Here is a 16,362-nt window from a genome sequence, read left to right as displayed (position 1 = left end):
ATTCCTGGAATGTGCTAATTGAAGGAAAAGTGTTATTCCATTATGGAACTAATTAAATGTCATCTGCTTCTCTCTCAGATGAATAAATGGACAGACAGATGCTACGTTGATCAATTAATGTTGTGATAGATCAATCAATTGATTTGGACCTAGATAATATGTATTTATGGGAGACAGAGAATGATTTATTTATTTATATCTGGCAAATTAGATAATCCAAATGTGACTTTATTCTATAAATGGGAACAGATTATGAACAAAGAGTTGCCATTGTAATCTTGCTGTGAAAAAGAAAATTCATCCTTCTTCTTTTGCTTACATAGTCAGCAGACATTATGGCTCAATAAAAATGGGGTGTTTAAATATTTGATAAACATGGGTAGAGCAATGCATTGCTAAAACTGCTAGAGCAGCCTGGCAGATTCTCACGGAAACATAAATTCGCCTGCATACAAATGGGACTGTTTGGTAATTCTGGCTTTAAAATTACCCCTCCCTCTCCTCTCTCTCGCATTTTTCTTCTCAACTGTTATTTGATAGGGCTTGGGCTTTCACTGGATGGGATTTAAACTGTGCAAACTGTCAACTTTGCTAACCACATTAAATGGATCTCACACTAGTGCCTAGACATTTGCAGGCTTCTCTTAGCTATCACCCAGTAGAAGTAACCAGAGAGGGTTCTCAAGCTCTATTGACTTTACATCATTGACATATTTCTTACATCAATCTGAAAGACAAGTGCAGTAAACTTATCACCAATATAGAAGACTCTTCAGGTTGGTCTATACCCATCTTCTGCAGTGAAAACTGATTCTGCCATGACCCAAGGGGGAGGCTGGCCCTGGCAGTAGGGTATGGGAGCCACTTTTATCAACATGTGTTTCAGCTGGGCAGAAAGAAGTGGCATCTGGTAGACAGAGGGATGCCAAAGAGGGAGGTGAATGGCTGATCGTGGGGATTGCCAAGTGCCAGCATTTTATCTTTTGGTCTCTGGATCTCAAGGATAGAATATAGAAAAACCCAAAAGGGCACAATCTCTCTCTCTCTTTCTCTCTCTCTCTCTCTCTCTCTCTCTCTCTCTCTCTCTCTCTCTCTCTGTGTGTGTGTGTGTGTGTGTAAATTTTAACAATTGTTGAGCATGACCTCCCTTTCATGATTCTGTAGGCCTGTTTGCTTCTAAAATCCATCAGCTACAAATGAAGCCACAGGATTTGTAAAGGAAAATGAGTGACATATTTGGCCAATAATCAATGGCTTTTAGTAAAATTCAATTAACAGTAGGATTATTAGGGCTGGGCATGGCTAATGCCTGTAATCCTAGTACTTTGGAAGGCCAAGGTGGGTGGATCACTTGAGCCCGGGTGTTTGAGACAAGCCTGGGCAACATGGAAAACCCTGTCTCTACCAAAAATAAAAGAAAAAATTAGCCTTGCTTGGTGGCACATGCCTGTAGTCCCAGCTGGTGAGAGGTTTAGGTGGGAGGATTGCTGGAGCCCGGGAGGTCTAGGTTGCAGTGAGGTGTGATGGCACCACTGCACTCCAGCCTAGGTGACAGAGCAAGACCCTGTCTCAAAAAAAAAAAGGTAGGAAGATAGCAAGGATCACAGAATGTGGAATTCACTCAGCAAACATAGAGGCTATTGGAGAGGTTTGTTTAGGGACTTGTCAAATAGATAAACATACTCGCTGAGTGCCTGCTAGATGCCAAGCATGGGAAAAAACCTACAAAAAAGCAGCAGCAATTGTACTGAATCATGATTATGAGAATAGAAAATACTCTGTCTAGACCAGGATGTCTCAAAGTTTGGGGCACCCAGAACAGCAGCTTTAGGCCCACAGCAGCTACCTAAGGCCTACCGCTCAGACTGAGTTAGGTTGGCAGGAGCAGGGAGGGAGGTAAGGGTGAGATGGAAAGGAAGGTGGGAAAGCAGGGGTGAGGTCAGAATCACAGAGTTTTAAAAAGACATCTCAGATACTGAGTCTAAGGATGCTGATCAAAGCCATCAGTCCTCGAGTTAAATGAGAGCAAGACTGTCCCTTGCAATCTGTGTTCCAGGATTTTTGTTGTTGTTGTTGTTCCCTAGTGCAGTGGTCCCCAACTTCTTTGGCACAAGTAACTGGTTTTGTTGCATAAGCAACACGGAAGGCAATTTTTCCATGGATGTTGTTGGGGGGGATGGTTTCAGGATGAAAGTGTTCCACCTCAGATCACCAGGCGTTAGATTCTTATAAGGAGCTCACAACCTGGAGCCCCTGCATGCACAGTTCACAGTAGAGTTCTTGCTCCTATGAGACTCTAATGCCACCCTGGTCTGACAGGAGGCAGAGCTCAGGTGGTAACGCTCGCTCCCCTGCCACTCACCTCCTGCTGTGCTGCCCAGTTCCTAACAGGCCATGGACCGGTACCAGTCTGTGGCATGGGGGCTGGGGACCTTTGCCCTGGTATCTGTTTCCTGTGGCCGCTATAACAAATTACCACAAATGAGTGGCTTAAAACTAGACAAAGATATTCTTGGACAGTTCTAGAGGTCAGAAGTCTGAAATCAGTATCACTAGGTCGAAGAAGAGGCGTCAGCAGAGTCATCTGTTCCCCGCCTTTTCCAGCTTTTAGAGCTGCATTCCTTGCATTGCTTGGCTCATGGCCCCTTCCTTCATCTTCCGGGCACTAGCTCAGCATCTCCTCTCTCCAACTGTGCTTCTCTCTGCTCCTGCCACACAGCCTTCTCTTCTGTGTCAGAGCTCGCTCTGCCTGGTTTATGATTGCATTGAGGGCCCACCGGTCTAATCCAATATCATCTCCTCATCTCAAAACCCTTAATTTAATCACAACTGCAAAGTGTCTTTTACCATACAAGGTAATAGTCAGTCATAGGTTCCAGGGATTAGGACATTGATATAAGGCTCCTTCGGGAGCCTTATTGCAGCCTATCACACCGACTTTTGCCAACTTCTTTCTTAAACTCACATTTATAAAGTCAAATGTAACTTACAATAAAATTCACTCCATTAAAATATACAGTGTACACTTGGATGAGTCTTGACAAAAGTACACCGTTGTGTAACTTTTATCACAATCAAGATACAGAACATTTCCGTTACCCCAAAAAGTTTCCTTCTGTCTCTGTGTAGTGATCTGTTTGTTGTCCCGGTACTTCTGCCTTTTCCAGAATGTTATATAAATAGAATCATATGTATCCATTTTTGTGTGCCTGGCTTTTTTCACTTAGCATGATGTTTTTGAGATTACTAGCAGAGTATGAGAAAGCTCCAGTTCTTCAGCATCCTCATCCACACTTAGTCTGGTCTTTCTTTTTAATTTTAGCCATTCTTAGCATGTAGTAAGATTTTATGATAGTTTTAATTTGAATTTCCCTGATACCCAATGGTTTTGAACATTTCATGTGCTAATTAGCTGTTTGTCTGTTTGTTTTTGAGACGGATGCTCTGTTGCCCAGGATGGAGCGTTATAGCGAGATCTCAGCTCACTGCAACCTCCACCTTCCCGGTTCAAGCAATTCTCTGCCTCAGCCTCTTGAGTAGCTGGGATTACAGGCACCCACCATCATCCCAGCTGATTTTTTTGTTTTGTTTTGTTCTGTATTTTTAGTAGAGACAACGTTTCACCATCTTGGCCAGGCTGGTCTTGGACTCCTGACCTTGTGATCCACCTGCCTTAGCCTCCCAAAGTGCTGGGATTACAGGTGTGAGCCACCGCACCTGGCCTGGCTATTTGTTTGTCTTCTTTGGTGAAGCATTTTTTTCAATTATTTTTTTGCCCATTTTTAATTGGCTTGTTGGTCTTATAAATTGTCAAAGTTTTTAATATATTCTAGATTCAAGTTCTTTATCAGATTCATAGTACAAAACTTTATAGAGAAGAGAGTGTTTTAAAAGTAAAACTATACATACATCCTAGAATGCTATGTAGCCATAAAAAAAAGAACGAGATCATGTCCTTTACAGGAACATGGATGGAGCTGGAGGCCATTATTCTCAGCAAACTAATACAGAAACAGAAAACCAAATACCTCATGTTCTCACTTACAAGTGGGAACTAAATGATGAGTACACATGGATACATAGAGGGGAACAATATACATTGGGGTCTATCAGAGGATGGAGGGTGGGAGGAGGGAGAGGATCAGGAAAAATAACTACTAGGCTTAATACCTGGGTGACAAAATAATCTGTACAACAAACCCCATGGCACAAGTTTACCTCTATAACAAACCTGCACATGTACCCCTGAATGTAAAATAAAAGTTAAAAAAAAGTAGAACTAAATTAATGGCCGGGCATGGTGGTTCACGCCTGTAATCCCAGCACTCTGGGAGGTCGAGGGGGGAGGATCACTTGAGGTCAGGAGTTCGAAACCAGCCTGTCCAATGTGGCAAAACCCCATCTTTGGGAGGCCGAGGCGGGTGGATCACGAGGTCAAGAGATCGAGACCATCCAGGTCAACATGGTGGAACCCCGTCTCTACTAAAGATACAAAAAATTAGCTGGGCATGGTGGCGTGTGCCTGTAATCCCAGCTACTCAGGAGGCTGAGGCAGGAGATTGCCTGAACCCAGGAGGTGGAGGTTGCGGCGAGCCGAGATCGCGCCATTGCACTCCAGCCTGGGTAACAAGAGCGAAACTCCGTCTCAAAAAAAAAATTAGCTGGCATAGTGATGCGTGCCTGTAATCCCAGCTACTCAGGAGGCTGAGGCAGGAGAATAGCTTGAACCTGGGAGACAGAGGTTGTAGTGAGCCAAGATCGTGCCACTGCACTCCAGCCTGGGCAACAAGAGCAAACCTCCATCTAAAACAAACAAACAAACACACACAAAAAAACACCTAAATTAACATGCATCCATTTTTGACCGTAATCTTGATCTTAAAGTTAGTTACCTGAAAATGAAGTCATCATCTGGATCCCAGACTCCTGCTTTTTATTTTCCAGCTATGTGACTGAAAAATTCCATTTCTTAAGCTGTAATTTTCATGGGGCCTGAAACAGCATTTGTTACTCTCTCAATATTTGACTCTGCAGCAATTGTAAAATGGTAATCATGGTGCTGAGCCGACATTCCTTGGTTACACTGGCATACCACAAAAAAGCATTTGGCAGGATCTGGATCTATACATACTGAAGCTGTTTATTTATTTTTGCTTAAGAAACAGACAAGTTAATTTCACCTCCATTTGAGACACAGAAAAGAGTCAGTGTTTGCCAAGTCTAAAACCACAAAATTGGTACAGGGGAAAAAAATGCATTTTCAAGCCTCTAAATGGAATTAGAAGCGGTGGGTAGGGAAGGGGAGTTACACATATGACTAGAGAGGATCTCTCTTAAAAGTGCCTCAGGCTTCTACTTGAAAATCTTGTTTCTTGAAAGTCCCCTGACTGAAGATTCTGTCCCATGCTAAGAATAGAAGGCAACTTCAAAATTACTGGCTGGCATTTTCAATGACTGGGCACTGTTTTTAAAACGTTCTGTGACTTGAGGGTTGGGGTGAACATGCTGAAAATTGGAATGTACGATTTGCTTTTTGCTAGAAATACATCTTTGTTTGGAAAAGGTTTTACAGCCTTATTTTAACATCCAGAACCTCAACAGCCTCTATGTTTTTGGGGGATGGAAGGAGAAATGTGTAACTAATGTCCTGAAAGCCAGATCCCACATCCCTTGGGTGAGGGTGCCCTAATCAGGAGGAGGGGTAGAGGCCTGCTGTCCTATTTTGGTGCAAGAGCAGGGACAACCAGAGGAGACCCTTCCCTTGGAAACTTGCCCCAACATTGTTGAAGAGTGCCCAGAGAGAAATGTTATCAAACCATCTAATTCTGCCCTCCCATCAGCTTGACGGGGACTTTGAATGCACAGCTGGCCCAGAGCTGATTACCTTCAGGTGCAGTTAGGTTGAGTTAAAAATTCCATTAGCAGTGCACAGGCATTGGGAACAAGGTTTCTCAGGGGTGGGCTTTTTCTTCTTAACAAGGAAGAAATGGCTTCTCATGTCATAGTTATCACAGGGAGAGGATTCTGGTTTGTTAACATTCTACGGAGGAGGAGAGCGGCAGAGAGCTGCTAGTCAGAGGGAGCACCCTGTTCAGAGAGGAGACAGTGCCCCAGCCATCCCGCCAGCAGGAAAGGCAGGGCCCTCTTAGCGGGAGCTAGAGTCACTCCCTTGAGTCACCTACCCATGGTTCTCAACCTAATTGTTTTTCATTTTCTGGTAATAACCCTCCTCCCTCACCCTAAACCAAACACTAAAGAGTTGCTCATGCCTATAATCCCAGCACTTTGGGAGGCTGAGGCGGATGGATCACGAGGTCAAGAGATTGAGACCATCCTGGTCAACAAGGTGAAACCCCATCTCTACTAAAAATACGAAAATTAGCTGGGCATGGTGGTGCATGCCTGTAGTCCCAGCTACTTGGGAGGCTGGGCAGGAGAATTGCTTGAACCCAGAAGGTGGAGGTTGCGGTGAGCCGAGATCGTGCCATTGCACTCCAGTCTGGGTAACAACAGTGAAACTCCATCTCAAAAAAAAAAAAAAAAAAAAAGAGTTGCCCTCTATTTGCGAAGCTCCGAGGCGTGCAGGAGAGATGAGTGCTGTGTGCTACTCCCTGCTTCTAGAAGGAAATCATTTAGACCATCAGAGTCCCATCTTCCTTCTTTGAGGCTTTTGGGCTTGAATAGTTCATAGAAGTACTTCCCTCAGCCTCAATATTTTAATACATGCTTGATTGCAATGGTTTTAAAAAGAAAAGAAAAAAGAGGGGGACGAGCAAACAGGAAACTTCGGAACAAAACCAGGCATTTGAAAAGACCTTTTAGGTTGAGCTGTTTTTCACTCAGGCAACCTCTTGTGTTGCTCATATTGTTTCATGATCAGGGCTTGCATTCTCCTTTGCCCTCCTCATCTATACACTTAAGCTGTTCATTAGCTGAGAATGGGACATCCTGGGAAAGGGAGAAACCAACAAAGCAGCCGGGGAGCTGGGAGAGCAGCTCTTTCTCTGGGGTTGTTGCCCTGGGCTTTCCTAGGAGCCCTGGCCAGTTCCCCCAGGGTCCAGCACCAGTTTAAATGGAGGGTGAGTCCTCAGCAGCCTGGGCAGCAGGGGCATGCAGGTGGTGGTGGGGGCTGAGAGATGGGGATGGAAGGAGAGAACTGGAACCCCACACAGGCTTTGAGCAAACACCCTCTGTGGCTTCCCACTGACCTCATAGTCAGCCTGGCATTCAGGGGGCTCCATTGATCTGTCAGATATTGGCATGATGGTTTGTGCACTTAGCACAAACATTGATCAAAATGTGGCTGAGGAGCTATGACCAGTTCAGAGCCATGGTGTGCCAAGGTACAAGGGCCCAGAACCACTCTCCTGGCCTCAGGAGAGGCACAGGAGCACCTTTCAAAAAGGTCACAGGAAACCCCATCGTGGAGGGCCTTAGTGCTTGTGACTTCAAAAAAGTCACGGTACACTGCAAACTCCCTTCTGGGTGTTCCTGGATTGGCACTTTTTTTTTTTTTTTTTTTTTTGAGACAGGGTCCCACTCTGCCACCCAAGCTGGAGGGCAGTGGTGCAATCACAGCTCACTGCAGCCTTGACCTCCCGGGCTCAAGAGATCCTTTTGCCCCAGCCTCCAGATTAGCTGGGACCATAGGCATATGCCACTTTGCCAGGCTTTTTTTTTTTATTGCCCAGGTGTCTGTTGCCCAGTCTGGTCTGGAATTCCCAGGCTCAAGCCATTTGCCCACCTCACCCTCCCAAAGTGTTGGAATTATAGGTGTGAGCCATGGCGCCGGGCCTAGATGGGCATTTTTTGGTGTGTCTTGTTCCCCACTGAGATGTGAGCCCCTTGAGGTCAGGGGTGTTGTATCGCTGCCGCTGCATATCTAGGCTAGAACACACCTGTCTTAGAAGATGCTCAGGGCATGTCACAAGGAAGATCAGCTGGCAGCAGAGCAGGAGGAAGAGACCCTCATGATGCAGCTGCAGGTGGAAACATAGTTTGAAGAGAATACTGAGCCACCTGCTGGTGTCCCCACAAAGCTCTGCTCCTACTGACCCCTCAAAGGACCAAGGACAAACCAAGGACAAGAGAGGCGCCTCCAGGTCTGAGAGGGCAGGGGGCCAGCAGGTCAGGGTGTTAAAGTCAGCTGAGTATGGCTGGCTTGCCTTCAGGTCTATTCCTGGCCCTCCAGACAGCCTCCTGGGGGCATCACAGAAGATGCTATGGATGATATCTCACCCCCTCCGTCTCTTATTTGGCCCCAACCACTGCAGGTCCTGCCTTGGGGGCTAGGCATTTGGTACGTTTTAATCCCTGGCTATCAGAAGGGTCACTATGTTTTCAAATGGAAAGATGTATTGATGTTTACCATGGATATTGCCAACAGGGTGGACCACCCTCTCAGTCAGAAGATTCTTTAGGAAACTTCAGGAAAGGCAGCACCTTGGACCGGAGGAAGAAACCCTCCTCTGCTGCCATAGCCCTGGGCTTTACCCATCGGTGCAAGGCTCTTCCATGGCCTATGGCTTCCTGTGCTGGGGTCCAGACACCTGCCTGAAGGAGATGTGGGGTATGAAGATTATCTTTTTCATTCTCTTCTTAAATATGGGGCTGTTGGCTGGGCATGGGGGCTTATGCCTGTAATCCTAGTACTTTGGGAGGCTGAGGAGGGCAGATCATGAGGGTAGGAGTTTGAGACCAGCCTGGCCAACATAGTGAAACCCCATCTCTACTAAAAATACAAAAATTAGCCAGGCATAGTGGTGGGCGCCTGTAATCCCAGCTACTTGGGAGGCTGAGGCAGGAGAATCACTTGAACTGGGAAGACGGAGGTTGCAGTGAACTGAGATTGTGCCACTGCACTCCAGCCAGGGCAACAGTGCAAGACTCTGTCTCAAAAAAAAAAAAAAAAAAATGAGGCTGTCTCTCCCGTTCCTGGCATGAAAGGCACCTGTTTCTGTGGGCTCACCTCCCTATGTTCAGTCCTTCCAGCCAGTTCCTCTCCTGCTCTGGGCACCTTCTCTCCTCCTCACATCTGTCTATGTCACGGCTCCCCAGCCCCACCTCCACCCCAAGGAGTGACCAGCCTCCAAATGCTCTTGCCAGCCAGGGCCGTCCTCTTGGCTGCCAAAGCTCTGTGCAATTGCAGTCACAGACAATCAGATTAAATGTCCTATCACCCGGCATTGATCAGATTAGCAACCTTGTGACTATTCATTAATTGTATTTTCTCTTGGAGCCCTGTTCAACTCAATACCCAGTGCATTGTTGGTGGCATAAAAAGTAAATATACATAGGATGTTTGTTACATTTTAGAATGAACTGTCTGCTACCTTTTCAAAACAAGGTAGAAGAGGATAGAGAGGTTAATGCAATGTTAATTTTCCTGAGGCCAAATAGTTAAACTAGGAGATTTGCCAGAGTCATTAACTTTCTGTAAAGGCCTTTTTTTTTTTTTTTTTTTTGAGACAGAGTTTCACTCTTATTACCCAGGCTAGAGTGCAATGGCGCGAGCTCGGCTCACTGCAACCTCCGCCTCCTGGGTTCAAGCAATTCTCCTGTCTCGGTCTCCCAAGTAGCTGGGAGTACAGGCTTGCGCGACCATGCCAGCCCAGCTAATTTTTGTATTTTTAGTAGAGATGGGATTTCACCATGTTGACCAGGATGGTCTCGATCTCGTGACCTTGTGATCCACCCGCCTTGGCCTCCCAAAGTGTTGGGATTATAGGCGTGAGCCACTGCACCCGGCCAAAAGGCCTTTTAGAATTCTTGTGTCCTCAGTGCTTCAGGAAACCCCTTGCTACCTTGGTAAATGTGGCCAGGGTCCCCCCGGGGCCCACCTTTTTTGTGTGGTAGAAATCACAGAGGGTAGGCCCAAACGCTTGAAGTGAAGGGGAAAAGAAATCAGGTTGTTTATGCATGTGATGGGAGAAATATCACATAGGATTGTCCTCCATTTAAATATAGGACAAAGGCTACCAAGGGTGTTTCCCTGCCTCTGATGCCCCAAGCCCAGAGGCCCAGACCCTCTCCCTGGGTGCACACAGAGCCCCACCGAAGGATGCTGGTGCCCCATGGGAGGGGAGGGGCCGCTGTACCCTGATTCCCACCCTTCTCCCCGCTGTCCCACCTGACCACGGCCCTGGGCGGTCAGGAGACTCAGTGGCTATCACTGGGTGGTAAAGCCAGTAAATCACCCGCCTTCCAGCAATGTTGCCAGAACCCGCCTGACGTCTTGAGGGTCACAAATCCGAGTGCCCTCCTGTTTGTTTCATTTCAGGATTCATGGCATTCCAGTGAGAAGAAATCTAGAAGAGAAGCTGCTAAATAATTATCTGTAAACATTCCCTGACAGCAAAATCTATTAATGAGTGGAAAAATCTTTGTGGGGAAATGGTTAAGAATGTTACCATCTGACACTATTAAAATGATATTAGATAAAGACCTTGGGAAACCGGGGAGATTGAGGAGACGCTTGGAAAGGCCGAAAAATGGGGCAGCATCACATGCGTTCCCTGCACAGACCGTTCATGAGAACATTTGCGTTTTTCTTACCTAACTTTAGTCCTTTCCTCAGTTTCTAAGTGGAGAATACCCACTCCTTGGATTTTTTAAATGTAAAATAATGTCCATAATTGAATGCTGAATGAGCTCCAGGCTCAGCACCGGGCACTTTATCGCAGTCTGAATTTAGGTACCCTCCTCATCTCGTATTGTTTCTGCAGGGCTGGAAGGGACAGCAGAGGAATTTCTTGCAAGTTCTCAGGAGCCAGGCAGATCTTGGGCCATGCCCGGTTACCCTTTCTGGCTGTCTGACTCTGAGCAAGGTGCTATGTTCTCCAGGTAGCAGTTCCTGCATCTGCAAAACGCAGATGAAGACAACCTCTCTCACATCTGGCTGTGGTGAGGATAGAAGGAGAAAATGTTCTTTCAAAAGGATTAGCCTAAGGCCAAGTATAGGATGCCTTTCATTGCGGAAGATAGCATTTAAAAAAGAACCTAAGTAGTGTGAATCTACGCTCCCACTTTGGTATTTTCCACATCACTTTGTTTATCATTTACTGCTTATTGTCGGTGAATCTCACAGGAGCACAAATCCTCTCCAAAGCAGATTTAATTGGGGCAAAAAAGGCAGGAATCCTATGAAAAAGAAACCTCTGCGCCCATGTGAAGGAGTAAACATTTCACTCACCGGTGCCAATGTTTGTTATTCTATGAAACCTGCTTAATTTATAAGCAACAGTGATACTCCCCATAGGTTAAATTCACCTTTGAAAAAATTTAATTTCAGTGTCACTATTGTTATACTCTGGGGGTCTACACATTTCTCATCTGAGAAACTCAGGGCAAAAATATTTATAGATATTTGCATTTTTCTTATGTACTTTCTAACTCTCTTCCTTTCCTCAGTGTCTAAGTGGAGAATACCCACTCCTTGGGTTTTTTTAAATATAAAATAATACATATGTATGTATATATGTGCACACACCTGCCCACATATATTCTGCTTTATACAGTTTAGCATTAAAATATATTTGAGTAATACCTAAGACCATGTCTATTTAATTTTAACCAGTGGGTTATGGGAATCATCAAAAATCAAACACAATGAAAATAAACAATATTTATGGCATTTTAAAGCCTCTCCATTATTGGTTAGTGCTCCCCTCAATTGTTTAACTGCAATTGGTTCCACTTTCTCAGTGTGGATGATTTTTATACATCTGAGTTAAAAAATAATTCTGCTTGCAAGTGAAAAGTTAAAGACCAAGACAAGGCCTATTAGAATAACATTACACTTTTTTATTCCCTGCACTTACTTTGTCAATTACTAATTATTTCCCTTTTGCTATGCAACAAAATAGAAGCCATAAAATCTTTGATTTAATGAAAACTTCCTCACCAAATAGGTCCTCTAACTCTGCTGAAGGCTTATAGGTAATTTATCTACCTCAGTAGGCAATGACCTTTTGTGAATCGTGAGTCATTCCTCACTCCTGATGAGAGGGATCCAGCCGCCTTCCCACCCTCTGCCTGGCCCCTCCTTCCTCCGTCCGACAGAGACTATGTGGCTTCCGTGCCCTGCCTCCCGACTCCTCCGAAGTGCACTGTAATTAGTCCTTGCACAGGGAACCTGCCACGGAGCGGATCTCCGTCCTCCTGTGCTCCTTGGCTCCTTCGTTAAGGTGACTGAACATCGAATGTTCTTTTCTAAGTGTCCCTGAAGAAAAAGGGTGAGGGATGGTAGAGGCCAAGATAAGTCTTATTATTGCCTGGGAAGTAGAAATACTTCCTCGAATTGGAACAGAAGCCTCTCTGCCTACTCTTCCCAAACCACAGTTATGGAGAAAATCACCAGGTACTCAGAATGAAATTTTGGGGTCAGTGTTTCACTGGCACAGAGCAGTGCATGCTGGGAGCGACACTGCAGTCCTGAGGTTTCCAGGTGGTTTTGACTGAGACTCTAATGTGCGTGTTATTTGTAAATTGTCTACATGTACTACTGATTGTACATTATACACATGTATTACTAATTACATATATGGATATCTAGTTAAGACGTATTACTGTACACATACCTATATTACTACTCTGTACCAAAATATTAAGTGCATCATAAAACACATACAAACATAGAACATTGAAAAGCATGAGATGAACAATAAAGATGAAGATTTTAAATATTTTCTCCCTGTTGGCTTCCGTATCGTCTTGCAAATCTTTCTGCTTTCTGGAGGTCCAGAGAGAAGCATGATATGCTCTTGTTTTGTTCTGGAGCAGGTTCCTGTAAGGCCATAGGTAATAGTGCTGGGGTTTGGGGCACCTAGCCTCTCATGTCACAGCATGCTCCCCACGTATGTCTGGGGTGCAGGGCTAGTGTGGGGGTGGGGGGATTAGTAACTGTCTGAAAGACCCAGTTGCTCCCCCACCCACCTCACCCCACCTTTTTGTGCCTTCCATCACTGAGAGTGGCCACCGCTGGGAGAGTGAAAATATTTGCAGACCGATAGCTCTGGAATCCCTTTCAAAGTGGTAGAAAAATCCATCTTCAAAATAGGTGGGCAATGGTGGAAGGTTTAGAAGCACAGCTGCAGGCTGAGGCAGCACGGGCACAGGCCTGGGTGGGAGGCAGAAGCGCGACTCCACTGGCCCCGCCAGGCGGACAGGTGCAGCCCGTGACTCCACATGATTGGAGGGGCCTCACACAGGGGAGAACTTGTCCTTTGTCACTGAAAGGTCAGAATGAAATTAGAGGTGGTCTTTCATGGCTGCCTTCACCAGAGGGACATCCCATCTGAATGTAAAGATGTGAACCTTGCAAATGTAAAAGGAGGTAGAGCTTGTGGAGCAACGTGAGTGAGGCTGAACCTTCCATCTGACTTGGATCACTTCTTGCTGCCATGTCTGGACAGCACAAGAAATAGTGGGAAATAATGGACAGACCAGACTGCGTAACAAATCCAAACGTTGACATCCTTATTCAAGTGCTTTTTAATTAATATGCACATTCATATAACTAATTCAATGAGGCTACCTTTAAATTATGCTCAATTCACCAGGTTGAATGAAATAGACTCAAGACACTAATCTTACAGATAAAACTACATTTCTTTTTCTGGGGTTGGGGAAGAAACCCAGCTCCTTCAAATGGGATATTTTTAGATATTTTTATTTAAATTCAAAGAAAATAAAGAGAGTCAAAGGCAGAAATATTGTGGCTTTTAAAAACATTTTTAAAAAGGAACAGAATTCCTTGATGACTTTCTGCATTTGAAATAAGTAAGCTACCCAGAAGATGAAATACTTGAACCTACATCTTAGGGAAATAATTTTTTTAAAAAAGACAAGAAGGAAAAACCCTACCAATACATAGTTTCTTTCTAGGTCAACGATTTTGCTTTATACAGTTGTCTGGGTGAGGCTGGTGACTGCGACCTGCCAAGAGAAGCCACTGGATTTGACACATTTTAGTCTCAGCTGTGGGATCTCTGTCTTAAATCTGTCAGGATGGCCCTGTGGCCACTTCTGCGAAAACCCTTGGGGACAAAATTTATTGTTATTCCTCAATAGCTTTTTGTTCACCTCCAAAATAGGGGTCCCAGGTCATGCTAATGATTGTAGACAGACAAAATGCTCTCTCTATATTTTATTAAACAGATCTCTTAATAATTAATCAAATGTGAAAATTATTTTCCATCACTCTGACACTAAAGCTAATGCATGGGGGTTTTTTTCTTTCTTTCTTTCTTTTCTCAGCCTTTTTCTTTTCCTTTTAAATTGCTCTCTGCGGATTTCCTCAGCTACAAAGCAAGGCGTAGAGAAAGCCCGATTTATGACTTGGCTTTTTAAACCATAATCACCCCTCTGGGCTTCTACTGGAGAAGGGCTGGGGGATTTTGTAGGTTGCCAGATAAACACCTGAGAAAACCTGTTCTCAGATCCCCCAAATCCTCGTAGGGGCTGTGATGCCATGGACGGCAGCAACCCCACGGAAGCCCATCTGCGCTGCGCCACAGCATGGCGCCTCCAATGGGAGATGGCATCATTGGTCATTCTCTCTCAAAGAGCGTATTTCCAGGAGAAAATTGCTTAGTAAGAAATTGTTACTGTCTTCATCTCTAGCTGGGGTAAGAGGGAAACATCGCAGAGCTGCGGTATTAGCCTTGAGTTCCATTTCCAGATAGTGGAGTTTGCACCATTTTCAGCCTCCAGCAAGACTGCATTAAAAGATAGGTAGTGTCTTAGTGAGTCAGGGTCCAAGTCACTGACAGATTAATACCAGATGAGGGACATTGCTAGGGAAATGCACAGCAAGCAGTTCCTCTGACCTCTCCTTACTAAAAGGTCAGGAAGAAATTAGAGGTGGTCTTCATAGCTGCTTTTCTCAAGGATCATTCCATCTGAATGTTTAAGATGTGAACCTTGCAAATGTAGAACTAGACAGCCTACAGTTCCACTGAGGAACGTGGAGTTGGGCTTCTATTAGGAGAGGGGCCTTTGAGGGGTGTGTGGGGCGGAGTAAGCATGGCTAGGTGCACAGCTGAAGCTACTAAGCTAGGTGATGCAAAAGCCAAGTGGGCAAAAGGAACGGTTTGGAAACACACGGAAGAGCAAAGCCTGCTGGCAGCAGCGTCAATATTCTCCCTCTGAGCACTAATTACATTATTAAGCAAACAGACCAACACAGGGGCTGAGGGACAGAAACACGTATTTAGGATCCAGTCACTCTCCACTTGGCTGTAAATAATCTCGTGCAGTACACAGTTCTTTCCAACCAAAGTTTACTATGAGGCTCTTTCTGCAACTTTTGAAATGTTTCCTAAGCTTGAGAAAGGGAAGTACTGTTTTCCAAGCAAGCCAATTTTGGAGAAGTCAGATTCTCTCCAGTCAATGCTCCCCAACTCTATCAGATATTTCTGAGAGTGATAAGCAGAGCAGCCAACATCTTTGCAGAGGAGATGAGGATTTAGCAGGCATAGGAGAGAGGTTCCTCCAGTGGCAGCTCGCATTTTCTCGGCTGCAAACTGCACACACTTCCTAATTAGACCTTTGCAATACATGAGAACCCAAATCTGCTTTGATGTAGTTAAATCCAGTGTAAAGAGGAGGATGTAAACACAGGACTGGAAGAAACCAGGAACAACATGGAAAGGATTTATGTGCAATGGGAATAAATCTGCTGTTTTAAAAAGTCTAAGAGAGCCTGCAGAAGGAAATCGGCAGCAGGCTGAGCCAGCCGGGTGAATGGCAGAGAGAATAGAGGCTATTTGAATACTGATGTGGCCCTCACTTTCTTCCATTTCCATTAATGACATGCTCATCAAGGGCAAACAATGGGACCGGCTGCCGGCGCCTGTCACAGTGTGTGGGTGCTGGGATGCCAGGCTGTCATCCCCGGGCTGCATTTAGAGACCTGCAAGCTAATAAGAAGTGCTCTGTGCCGTCAATGCAGACAGGTGCTTCCGCGGCTGGGACATGCTCCATTCCCTTCCCCCTGAAACCCTCCTCTCTCAGCCCCCCTGACAGACACCATGAAATGCACAAATTAACAGCCCCATCATGTTGGGCTGCTGCTGCCTGCGGTGAAAGCAGAAAATCAAGTTGTCACCCAGGGTGCAGTGATAAAGCCACAGCCTCATTTCTCTGTTGGTGCCCTATAATAGCAAGTGCCAGACAGCTGGATGGATGGGAGGCTTTAGATTAAGGCCTTGATGCACTCTGGCCAGAGAATTAGTAGTTGCTGTTTCCATGTGGATATTCTGTTCAAAACAAACATCTGGAGAGAGCCAAGTTTCCTAGAACAGAAATGTCCTTTGCTTCTTCTAGAACCAAAGAAAACAGCCAAAAGAGAGTGGTATTTCC

At 45.2% G+C, this 16,362-nt stretch overlaps 1 long non-coding RNA gene across 1 annotated transcript; it reads left to right on the top strand.

Annotated features, from left to right (window-relative positions):
- Window positions 1-8,386: 8,386 nt before the first annotated feature.
- Window positions 8,387-12,685, top strand: LOC144581438 (uncharacterized). The gene is made up of 2 exons (XR_013532270.1): window positions 8,387-8,569; window positions 10,280-12,685. It is a non-coding gene; the product is annotated as an uncharacterized LOC144581438 (long non-coding RNA).
- The last annotated feature ends 3,677 nt before the right edge of the window (window positions 12,686-16,362 follow it).

Source organism: Callithrix jacchus, chromosome 2 (assembly GCF_049354715.1).
Source record: "Callithrix jacchus isolate 240 chromosome 2, calJac240_pri, whole genome shotgun sequence".
Taxonomy (NCBI): domain Eukaryota; kingdom Metazoa; phylum Chordata; class Mammalia; order Primates; family Cebidae; genus Callithrix; species Callithrix jacchus.
The sequence above is the reverse complement of the archived record's forward strand: the minus strand, read 5'-3'. Positions and strand labels throughout refer to the sequence as shown.